General features: G+C 43.1%; 1 long non-coding RNA gene across 1 annotated transcript in view; it reads left to right on the forward strand.

Moving 5' to 3' along the window:
• LOC146752494 (uncharacterized) overlaps nucleotides 1-12093 on the forward strand; it is a 34741-nt gene that overhangs the window by 6308 nt on the left and 16340 nt on the right. Inside the window, exon 2 of the long non-coding RNA XR_014940601.1 lies at nucleotides 2313-2479. This is a non-coding gene — a long non-coding RNA (uncharacterized LOC146752494). The remainder of the gene's footprint in view (nucleotides 1-2312; nucleotides 2480-12093) is intronic.

Consider the following 12093-nt stretch of genomic DNA (forward strand, 5'->3'; position numbering starts at 1 on the left):
CATATCCTGAATAAAACCCTGGGGAATTGTAAGCCCACAGGCTGAGTTTTAGCACTGTCACTATTCGCATCTCCTGGATTGATAGGTATTTAGTGTGCTGCCTGGATCCTGGAAACAGGACCCTAAGATACACCCCAGGGAAAGCCCCAAGATGTTCCTTGTATTTTTTACCCCTGAGAGAATAATTCCTTTGCTGTGGAAGTGACTTATTTTTGCTCAGAAATGTCACCATTTCCACCTGCCAATTGTAACTGCCACACTAAAATGTCTTCTGAAGTAAAATAATGGAAGTGAGGAATCTATGTAGAGCTGCTAGGCCCTCGTTGTTTTGTATTAATGACCATTGGTTCCTCTAAGCCTCTTCATCTATTTTCTTCCCATTATTAATAATTACTATAGTTCATTGCACCTGGCTCTTACTTAGCAAAGCTTGCAGTGATTAGGATGGGAGAAGAAATGGTGTTAGAGATTTGCTGACTGCTTTAAAGATATTTAAGAGACTTTCTGAGAGCAGAAGTCAGATCTCCAGAGTCCTTTGTCTACGCCTGGCAGGGAGGCTCTGTTTTCTCATATTGTTTGTGTGCTCTTCTAGGCACGTCCTCTGCTTATCTAGCTGTCCAACCACTCAGTATATGTACAAGCTCAAAATAATGCATTATTTGTTCATTATTCATTATTATAATTACCTATTCATATTTATTCATATAGTTTGAGAAAACAAGCAGAATTTCAATGTGGTTACTATAGGAAAATGTGTTTGTTATCAGATAGGGCTGCTTTAATGTTAGATTTTATTTGTACATGCTGGACTTGCTGGAGTTGAAGTGAAGGCATTCGCCTTGTAAGACATTTTGTGGCCTCTAACAAACATGAACCAAAAAAAAGCATTACAAGGGAGCTGTAGATGGTCACTTGGGAAGCCTCTTTTTTCCATCCACCTCCATGCTGTTGGCTCCCAATTTCTCTCAGCTGTGCAGAAGATCCTAGAGAAATTATAAGTGCAACCTTACATAGGAAACATAAACAAATTAAAGAAGGCAAAACAAAACTAACTACTAAGAAACAGGAGACTGGAGCTCAGCCCCCTGTTATCAGTTACTGGTATATTATATATATATAATATATAATATATATAATATATGGGCTCTGTTACCTGTAAGATGTGCACTAACAAACACCGAGTGAAGGGTCAAGAGCAGGCCATGCTGGTGTGGAGCACACACTGTGCTTGTGGCTGGTGCCAGGGCTGTGAGCACGGACTTATGGCAGTTGCTAAGGAAACAGTCTTGGAAATGGGATTGGAGTTCTTGTCAGAAGGTTGGCTGCAGAAATGGTTTGTGCTTCAAAAGCACACGGGGCTGATACTGACAAAGGCTGCAATTGTTCAGCAATTGATTCAACCCCTGGTGTGATAGCATTAAGGAGTAACACATGATGTGATCACTAAATGCCAAAGATGAGGGATTTTGCAGTTTCTTTGGGTTATTTTCGGTGACTCTTTTGTGGTTTTGGAGGTTTTTTTTGGTCTCTTGCCATCTCACTGCTTGTGAGAAACTACCAGTAATTACACCGGATTACTCCTATGTAGGCCCTTGATGTGTTACTTTTTTGTTGGGTCTTTATTTTTTTAAGTAGTGAAAAAGCATGCACAGACAATTCAAAGTCATGGCTCTTCCATGTGAGGATCCACAGCTTGAAGGAGTCCTCTTGGAAAGGTGATGTTGATAATCCCAGTCCTGTTTTTGCATTTCTTTGCCTGCACGTCCCTACTAGAGACATAGGCTTTTAATACACTGAGAAATTCCTCAGAGTTATTTGTTATTTTGCAATTACTTTGTAATTGATTTTCTTAAAAAGCAATTCATAACTTGTTAAAGATGTTCCCTCCTTCCCCTCTTCACTGTTTTTTCTCTAATCTCTGCCACTGTCCAGTATTTACAGTCATAAAACCTATTTGTTTCCCATTGCTTAGGGAGATGACGCTTCTAGAGAGAGAAAAAAGATGAGACCTAATGATTTGTAAGAGTGTATTTAGTCAGATCCTCTTGGGGTATGAGTCTAATTTGTACAGTGACAACTTCAGTGTAAGTAACCAGAGCAGTTACACTACTTGCCTCTGTTGCCTCTGTAAAATAGAAGCTATTTTAGAATAGATCCTGTAGAACAAATGCTATCATTGAATTCATGATTGACTGTATGGGAACCTGAATGAGGTGATACTGTAATACTAAGAGCTGTCCTTCTGAAAAACAGTCTCCCAACACCTGCGCTTTGTACACTCAGCAATGAAACTTCCTCCTTTTTTCCACCAGGGCCTGCAGCTGGGAACTCAAGAGCTGGAGGAGATGGGAAGCAAGTTTTGCCTTGCTCTGCTCATTCTGCACCTCAAATCCTTGCCCTGCAGCAAGAAGGTGATGGCTCAGGCAGCGCTACTCCTAGATCTGGAGGAAGAGATAACAATAACAGACCGGGCACAAAGGTCAGTGACAGTTTCCTTACAAATTTCATTTTCCTCTCAAAATATTACTTGAGCATATGGATGGCACTGTCTCAGTGAATTCATCAACAGGAAACTGAAGTTTCAGGTGATACTCTGTCCACCTCAGATCTCCTCTGTGGAGTCAATCTCCTACAGGGAAGATGTTCTCTAGGTGAAGGACTTTGATGGTATGATTTAGAAACAGTATGCCTGATTCTGCAAGGATTCGCACAGTCATTCCTCTTTTCCTCACAGCATTGTATCCTACAGACATATGAAGCATAGGTTTGTGATTTTTGGTGCGTGTGATGAAGTCATTATCCAAACAACCATATGGGAGGTGTTTTTTCCTAATTGCAAAATTCATTTCTTAGCTTCCTGTGTTCAATGGGATGTATGCAAGTGAGGTTGCCTCATATGTGGGGAATTTGGCCTGGGTAAAGGTCAGAATATGGGATGCTTCAGCTGTGATGAAGCAGAAATGTATGTGCTCTTTCTAAACCATGCTATTCCTAGTTCTACATGCAAGCACTTACTCTTGCAATATTGTTTTTCCAAGACAAATGGAGGAAAAAATAACTGAGTGATGTGATATGATTTGAAGTTCCCAGTGGGTTTGTTATCAAAGAGTGCTTCCAGCTTCATCAATGAAAAGCCAATTTTTTCTGTTGCAGAAATGCCCCCATAATTTACAGCAAACTTCCAGTCTTCCCCCTGCAGGAATACTTAACTGACATTCGCACCACCTGTTCCTCATGCCTGAAACCATTCTTACAAGCTTGTTCGTGGTTTTTAATGTTTATGGGGAACAATGAAAAAAAGAGAACTAAAATATAGAGACATTCCTTTTGTATAGCTGTGCTCACTTGTACATATGAACACATAAATGAAGCAATTAACATGTATCCTAAATGGTTTCAGTACTGGGGACAGCCATCCGAGAAATCGTTGGTGTCTCATTAGAGAGAGCTACTGAAGCCTGGCCAGGTGGATGAATTTGAGATATAAATCAGATTTTCCAATTCTGAATTAGAGCTGGAGGAGTTTTTGCATGAAAGTAACTTCAGGGAAGGAAAATATTGAACTCTGACTTGTCCCAGACACTGAAAATAAGCCATCTGGTCATACCAACTCCATGAGCACTTTCTCTCATTTGTGTGGTTTTCCATTACCTTTTTCTTTGGTTGGTTTCATGTTAGTGAGCATTCATTTCATTTTTCCTGATGTTGTGTGGGCGATGAACCTTTACCAATATAGCAGCTCTCTAATGACAAATACTTTTAAAGAAGTTAAGAATTAAAGAAAAATCCCTTACCTTGTACAGCTCCCATGCCATTCCATATCTGTTTGTGGTGGTCAAAAGCAAAGCGCTCTGTCCCTTCAAGGTTCTGTGTCATCTGGGGATGGGATGTCACTGCTGAAGGCAGTGTGATGGTTACTTGTTCATTTTCACTCCAGTGGGTGGAATTGCAGATTTATGGAGTTCTGATGGGTTAGGTGCAATTAGTTGGCATTTGTAGTACAAGTAAACTGTACTTGTACTACAACTTGTAGTTGGCATTTGTAGTACAAGTACTGTGAGGAGCTCCCCATGAGAAACAGTCAAGAACAGGTTGAGAGCCTGTGGGTTAGGATTAGAGATGGGACTAATAAAGGTCAGCTGGTATTAGAAGTATACTACAGGCCACCTGATCAAGGGGAGGCTGCTGATGAGGCTTTCTTGCTCCAGATGCGTGAGGCGTCTGGCTCACGGGCTCTTGTCCTGGTGGGGGACTTCAACCATCCTGACATCTGTTGGGAAAACCACACGGCGAGCTGCAAGAGCTCCAGAAGGCTCTTGGAATCCATTGATGATAGCTTTCTGGTTCAGGTATTGGACAGACCGACCAGAGGTCAAGCGTTGCTGGACCTGCTGCTCACCAACGCTGAGGAGATCATCAAAGGCGTCAAGGTTGGAGGCTGCCTGGGCTCCAGCGATCATGCCCTGGTTGAGTTTGTGATCTCAAGCGATGTGGGCCTGGCAAAGAGCAGGACCAGGATGCTCAACTTTAGAAGAGCAGACTTCAAGCTACTCAATGGAATGCTGGCCAAGATCCCCTGGCGTGCTGCCCTCAAAGATAAGGACGTTGAGGAGAGCTGGCTACTGTTCAAGGATGCCCTCCTGGCAGCACAAGAGGTCTCCATTCCCCTGATTAAGAAAGTGGGCAGGAGAGGTAGAAAACCGGCATGGCTCAGCAAGGACCTGCTAAGAGAACTGAGGGTGAAGAAAGGGGTGTACAAGCTCTGGAAACAAGGCTGTGTCACCCGGGAAGAATACAGGGATGCCGTCCGAACTTGCAGATGTGGGATCAGGAAAGCCAAGGCTCAGGCAGAACTGAACTTGGCGAGGGATGTGAAAAACAACAAGAAAACCTTCTACAGGTACATTGGCCAGAAGAGACAGGCCAAAATGGACGTGCCTACTCTGGTAAATTTAAAAGGAGAAATGGCTTCAACAGATGAAGAGAAAGCTGAGGTGCTGAATGAGTTCTTCACCTCGGTCTTCACTGGTGGCCAGGATTCTAGTCTTTTTCACGTCCCTAAGTCTTGCACCCCCATACCTCCATGTGGGGACCAAGGAGGTAAATCCCTCCCCACTGTAAGGGTAGAGCAAGTCCGAGAGTGCCTCCTTAGACTGAATGAGTATAAGTCTATGGGGCCAGATGGCGTGCATCCCAGGGTCCTGAAGGAGCTGGCTGAGGTGGTTGCTGAGCCGCTCTCCATCATATTTGAGAAGTCGTGGCTGTCAGGTGAGGTCCCGGATGATTGGAGGAAGGGTCACGTCACTCCCATTTACAAGAAGGGGAGCAGGGACGACCCGGGTAACTACAGGCCGGTGAGTCTCACCTCTGTGCCTGGGAAGATGATGGAACAGATCCTCCTGGACAACATGCTTGATCACATAAAGAACAAGCATGTGATCCGAGACAGCCAGCATGGCTTCACCAGGGGAAGGTCATGCTTAACTAATCTTGTGGCCTTCTATGATGGAGTGACGGCGTTGGTGGATGAAGGGAAGGCGACCGATGTCATTTACCTGGACCTGAGCAAGGCCTTTGACATGGTCCCCCATCACATCCTCATCTCCAAATTGGAGGGAGGTGGATTTGATGGGTGGACAACTAGATGGATAAGCAATTGGTTGAAAGGCCGCAGACAGAGGGTGGTGGTCAATGGCTCTATGTCCAGGTGGAGGCTGGTAACGAGCGGCGTCCCTCAAGGGTCTGTCTTGGGACCGGTGCTCTTTAACATCTTTATTAATGACATCGATGAGGGAATGGAGTGCACCCTCAGCAAGTTTGCTGATGACACCAAGCTGAGTGGTGCAGTCGATACGGTGGAGGGAACGGATGCCATTCAGAGGGACCTTGACAGGCTGGAAAGCTGGGCTCGGGTGAACCTAATGAGGTTCAACACGGCAAAGTGCAAGGTTTTGCACTTGGGCCGGAAGAACCCCAGGCACCTGTACAGGCTGGGAGGAGTTGTCCTTGAGAGCAGCTCGGCTGAAAAAGACCTAGGGGTCCTGATAGATGAGAAACTTAACATGAGCCAGCAGTGCGCTCTGGCAGCCCGGAAAGCAAACGGGATCCTGGGCTCCATTAGGAGAGGGGTGGTCAGCAGGGATAGGGAGGTGATTGTCCCTCTCTACTCTGCTCTTGTGAGGCCCCATCTGGAGTACTGTGTCCAGGTGTGGAGCCCTCAGTACAAAAAAGATATGGAGATTTTGGAAAGGGTCCAGAGGAGGGCCACAAAGATGATCAGGGGGCTGGAGCACCTCCCCTATGAGGACAGGCTGAGGGAGTTGGGTTTGTTCAGCCTGGAGAAGAGAAGGTTGCGGGGTGACCTCATTGCAGCCTTTCAATACCTGAAGGGAACTTACTCCCAGGAGGGGAGTAAACTCTTCGAAAGGGCTGATAATAGCAGGACTAGGGGAAATGGTTTTAAGTTGAAGGAGGGAAGATTTAGGTTGGATGTTAGGGGAAAGTTCTTTACTAGAAGGGTGGTTAGGTCCTGGAACAGGCTGCCCAGGGAGGTTGTGGATGCCCCATCCTTGGAGGTGTTCAAGACCAGGTTGGACAGGGCCCTGGGCAACCTGATCTAGTAAATGTGTATGTTTGGTGGCCCTGCTAGGCAGGGGGGTTGGAACTACATGATCCTCGAGGTCCCTTCCAACCCGGGTAATTCTGTGATTCTGTGATTCTGTAAACATTACATTGTTTGCTCCTGTCTAAAGATTTGCCATATTACAGGAGCTTTTTGCAAAAGATCAGGAAAAGGGAGATGTGGGGACCAAGGGGCTTGGCTTGTAAGTGTATTCTATTTTATGATAAATAATTCATTGAAAAGGATTGTGCAGCTTATTGATTCTGATTCAGAAAATTAATATTTTGCTTCTGGGTTTCTTTGAGTCTCGCCAAGAGAACTGCATAATTTGATTTTAGAGGGAATAAGAGGCCTAAAGCAACCAAAGGAAGAATGCAGAATAAAGAGAGCACACTGCTATGGGCAGGAGAGCAGCTGTATCCAGGCCTCTCCCCCAGCTCAGACTTTGAAATAAAATAATGCATAGACTATGAAATAAAAAACTGATTATCCATCAGAACTGGAGGTTGCAGTGTGGGGTTCCACTCGGTCTAATCTTACTCTGTAAAGATGAAATCCAGTCTTTCTCCATTTAGGTAGCACAGGGAGCTCAGCAGAGTCTTTCTGCTTACTGGTGGTGTGTCACTACATCAATGGTAATTATAGTCTACTTTTGCCAAGACTAGAGCTGTCTTTCATGGTTTAAGGAGCAGGAAGTGTTTATAGCTTAGAACCAGTGCTGTTGTCTTCTGTAGTTACCACAAAAAACACTTGAACACTTTCTATGCTTTCCTCTTGTGAGGATGGAAATAACCCAAATTATTTTTGTACCTTTGCCAAAGCAGAGTTGAACTCGGGGCCTGCAGGTGCTACACAGGAGCGACCTAAATGGTTACACTGTGGGATGTCTTTCTTGTGTGCTTTACACTGTGAGCAGAGGTGGTTTAAACACCTTGCAGGCAATCCCTTTTCCAGACCTCTGTACTGTGTAATGAATAGTGGGTGTTTAAGTGGGAGCCAATGGGTCTGACTGCAGCTTAAGTTTGTTTTTGGTAGAGCGTGTTGCAGAAGACTGTCTTGACTGACTTTCTCACCTAGAGAAAGATACACATATGGATGTTTCCTATCAGAGCAGGATTAACAGTGTCAGAAGAAAACGATGACTGTCACTCGACCTTGATGAAAATACGATCTTTATTTAGTTGATAAGGTTCTATTTTGCAGAAAACATGCTGAAATTGCTCTGACCACTCCAGCTGTGATCAGTGAGATTAATTGCACAGTGCTTATGTTCAATACATCTATCTAATTTTCTAAATGTGCATTTCTGAGTGCCCGTCTCTATAGTACTCCGGGTGACAGGTCAAGCCATGGAAAGAGAAGTTAATCCAGTACTGGACAGATCTGACTTCCAGGTGATATGTCTCATGGCAAAGGTACATAGATCACAAGCCAGAGGTCTTTTATGTTACGAAACTCCTACGGTTCATGTTCTGCGTTTGTGTCTTTTTTTTTGTCATGGTGTCTGGTGTGCGTGGCATTGACTTGGCATCTCAGCATCTCCCTCCAACAGCGAACATTTTCACCTGTCAACGTTTATAACTGGATGTGTCTTTTAATTTTCCTCTTAGAGCTCTCTCTGCTCAGGGCATTTTGCAGCCTTACTTTTCCGCTACTGCTGTGAGGAGGATGAAGGAGCAGGCTGGACACTGGCTACTTCTCTAGAATAAACTATTTGCTCTGTTAGAGTCAGTGAGCGGTAGATCGAAGCAAGGTAATAGCTACTGGGGAAATGACTGGTCTAATGGAGGCATCTTGTGTGAATGGGGGATTTCTCCCACCTGATTTCATAGTGTTCAGTGTACAGTCTCCAGTGAGCCGAAGAAAGGTGTGCTAAACCTTTAGTGGTCCTAACAAAATGTATTTTGGAACACAGGCAAGAATTCCTTCTTGACCTCAGTCTAGCACATACAGTATATGAAGTCATTCAGGAGCATTAACTGTGTAGTAAGTTCCCAGCAGAGGCAGGGTAACAAAGTAGCTATATCTGAAAATAAGCAAAAAGGGAGTTGAATTTTTGTCTCTGGGGCTACATTACTAATAGAACAGTAGAGTATTTCCCCCAGAACCTGGAAATCCTTGGAGAACATGAAATTCACATAACAACTCTTCATCTCTGGTTCTCTAAGGGCAGCTGTCTTAAAGACCAACAGGTAACTACTGAGATTATTGCCATGAGATGCAGTGAGATCATAGGATTCTGGATTACCTGAAAGTGCTTGACTGTGTGGAAATAGTTTAACTCTGAAATCTCTACAGTACACTGCAAGTTCCTTACTCAGATATTCTCTCTCCACAAAAACCTCCTATTTACTTCCTACTCAATGCTCTACTCAATGCTGTACCTTTCTAAAACTGGGGAAAGTCTAGTAAGGGGACTTTTGTTTTAGCTCTGTTTAAATGGTATGTAAATGATGTGCTAGCAGAGTCCTGGAACCAGTACTCCAAAGGTTGTTGGTACCTAATATATTGCTTCCCATGATTATTAGTTGAAGACAAAAACAAGTGATTCTTTAAATGTTTCCAAAAAGAATATCATCCAGAGAACATCCTGCAAACTTCAGAAGCATAGATGCATCTGGGGATGGAACAAACTCTTGATCATCCTAATACAATTCTCATAACTGCCTGTCTAGTGGTTAAATTGTTCAAGGTATCAGCCAGCTTTTAGTTAGCATCCTGTGCCCCTGGGGCATTTCTCCTTAACTCTCACACTTGTTTAGGTGCCGTCACCCTCATATTGCACAAGACCTACTAAAGAACTTAGTAGTTTGTGGGTTTTTCTTTTCAGAAACTTTTTATAGGTGTTTTTCTGCATCAAAAGGCTATTCCTCTACCAGCAGGCCAGTTTTAAGGACCATTCTGCCAAGTCAAATGTCAAATATGTGGAGGGTTAACTGCATTTTGCAGCCATCTTCTGAAAAACAAGGTAATGTATCAGTTGATTGTAGAGGCATTTTACTCTCTTATCTCACAAAGATACAGTGCTGTAGATGTTGGCCTCACAACTCTGCTTTTGCTCAAGAAGAGCCACTAATTCTTGTATTTCCAGCCATGTCTTGCAGTCAGTTCAGGCATTCGGAAGCTGTCTTCTGGGAAAACAAAATGACAGCATGTACTTCAGACATCATGTTTTTTGATAATAAGTTTCATGCCTCATTTGCTATGAAACAATTGGGTTTTAAGTCAGTGCTGCCCAGGTAACTTCACATTTTTCATGACCACAAAGAGGATGAGAAGTGACTGCTCACTAAGAGCAGGTTTCAGAAAGCATTACCTTGTTAAGGGTGTTTTCCCCTTTTTCCTCATGTTTTGAACGGATGGCACTTCTGTTCATTCTCTTTTTGCATTTGTGCCTTTGAGTGTTTTGCAAACACTGCAGCAGTTGTAGCCCTTTGTTTGGGAGGTGTTTCTTACATACTGAGGCAGACCCTTGCAAAGTCATTAAGTGTTTTCTGCTGACTCAGATATTATTCATCTCTTGTGTTTCTTTATCATTTCTTATGTTTCTTGAACAGAGATAAATTTCTCTCCTCCCCAGATGGTAAATATACCTTACTGTGATATTAATCAGAAGCAGAATGTTTAATCACTACCATGGCCCTTTGTCCAGGTGCAATCTATTCATCTTCCATACAGTGAGCAGTTAAAATGGTCAGTGAGTGGATGGCAAATCCAATAATATACAAGAAGGATTTGTAGATCATTTGGAACTGTGCTTGCTCTTCTCCTATACTTCATTGATGCACCATCACAATCCTAGATAGTATTGAACTGTTGGATTTCCCATCTCTTCTCTGTAATGCATCCTCGCCTGATTATGGCTGTGCAAGCAATTCTGCTCATCTTTTAAGCTATGTGGCCAAAATGCCATTCAGATCAAAATAGAGTGAAGCAGACCTAAAGGTGGGAAGTTCAAAGAGCAAAAGAACAAAGAAGGAACGAGGCGTGTTGGTTTCAATTCATGCATCTTTAACACATATTTAAACAGCAGAATTACGACATGATAGTTCTGTGCAGTGATGGCAAATGGCTCCCTTGCTTCCTGGTTTGTGTCTTCCTCTGCTTACAGGTGAATGTGGGTTTCATTTGTTGTTACAGTTTTTTGTTTGTTCGTTTAAATTATATGAACTGGAACTAATTTTGGCTGAAGTGTTTGAGTGCAAGACAGTGCTTCACCCTCCCAAATGCCCCATCTCCTCATGGTTCCAACAGGCTGAGTACCTGATCCACTGGGGCAGTCTGTACGGTTGGACTCTGGGGAGTCCTCTGACACATGCATGGAGATGAAAGGGCTCTTTCATCATTTTGTGAATCTAATTCCCTGGAAAACATCAGCAGGAATCATCTGGTAGTTTTGATTCAGATTTCTGTTTGATTGAACGTTCATTTTTCTTTAAGTAAAGATTTGGAACATTTTTAACCTTGATCATCTGTAGACATTAAATATCTTGGGGCAGCTTTCAGAAGGAGAGGTTATTTATTGATTCCATTTTTTAGCTTGGTCACAGGTTATGTAGCTGTTAGAGGAATTTGAAGTTTCTACTGCTTTGTGAACATCTATGAATGTGATATTCCTGTGTTTGGATGCCTGAGCAAAAAGGGCATGGTGATGGTGATAGCTTATTAGGTAAATCCAAGTTTCGTGTTTGCCATACTGTGTCATGTTAGTGGTGTAGAACATGGAGCAAAAGGAGCTGCTAATGTATTTCATATAACTCTTCAAGGGCACCGCCTAACTTTTAACAGTAAAGGAGTGTGTCAGCTATGAGAGCAGCTGCAGAGTTCTGGGGTAGACTCACATTACTGTAAGGAGTCAGAATCAGTTTATGACTACCAGGAGGTATTGCTTAAATACATATATACTCTACAGTGCTCTTTCATACAGATGCTGCAAAAGGGGAGTATCTTCTTTCTGTCCAGGGTCTGACGTAAAACCTTGATGTGCCTGCTCATGAGAGGAAACACCTCCAACTTTGGATTTAGATCTATTACTGGATTCAGATTTTACTCTCAGTACATATATATTGATAATTGTGTTTTGTAAATAAGAACATGAACTTTCTTCCATCCCTCCCTCCCTTCATCCTTCTCATCCAGCACTCTTCAGCGTCTCTCCTTTGTTAGTGTGAGAATACAAGCCCAATGAATTCTGTGGAGGTTCAGCCGAGCAATGCAGTCTATAATTAATGTATTTGGTATTCAGAAGGCTTTTATGTAGCTGTGCACAGGTGAGCCACTGTAATTCAGCAACTTTTCATTAACACTTTCTGGAGCTGTCCCTGTTTTCTTCCTATTGATTTTTATTATTATTATGAAATAACCTTGGGAGCCACACAGATCTTGTTGACTGTTACCAAATACCAGTCCAAGCCTATCTCAGGCTGGGAACAATTATTCATGCTTACTTCAGAGGTAATTCATTTATCATT

The sequence above is a fragment of the Coturnix japonica genome, unplaced genomic scaffold, assembly GCF_054131305.1.
Source record: "Coturnix japonica strain WE unplaced genomic scaffold, WE-NBRP24 Scf045, whole genome shotgun sequence".
Classification (NCBI taxonomy): Eukaryota; Metazoa; Chordata; class Aves; order Galliformes; family Phasianidae; genus Coturnix; species Coturnix japonica.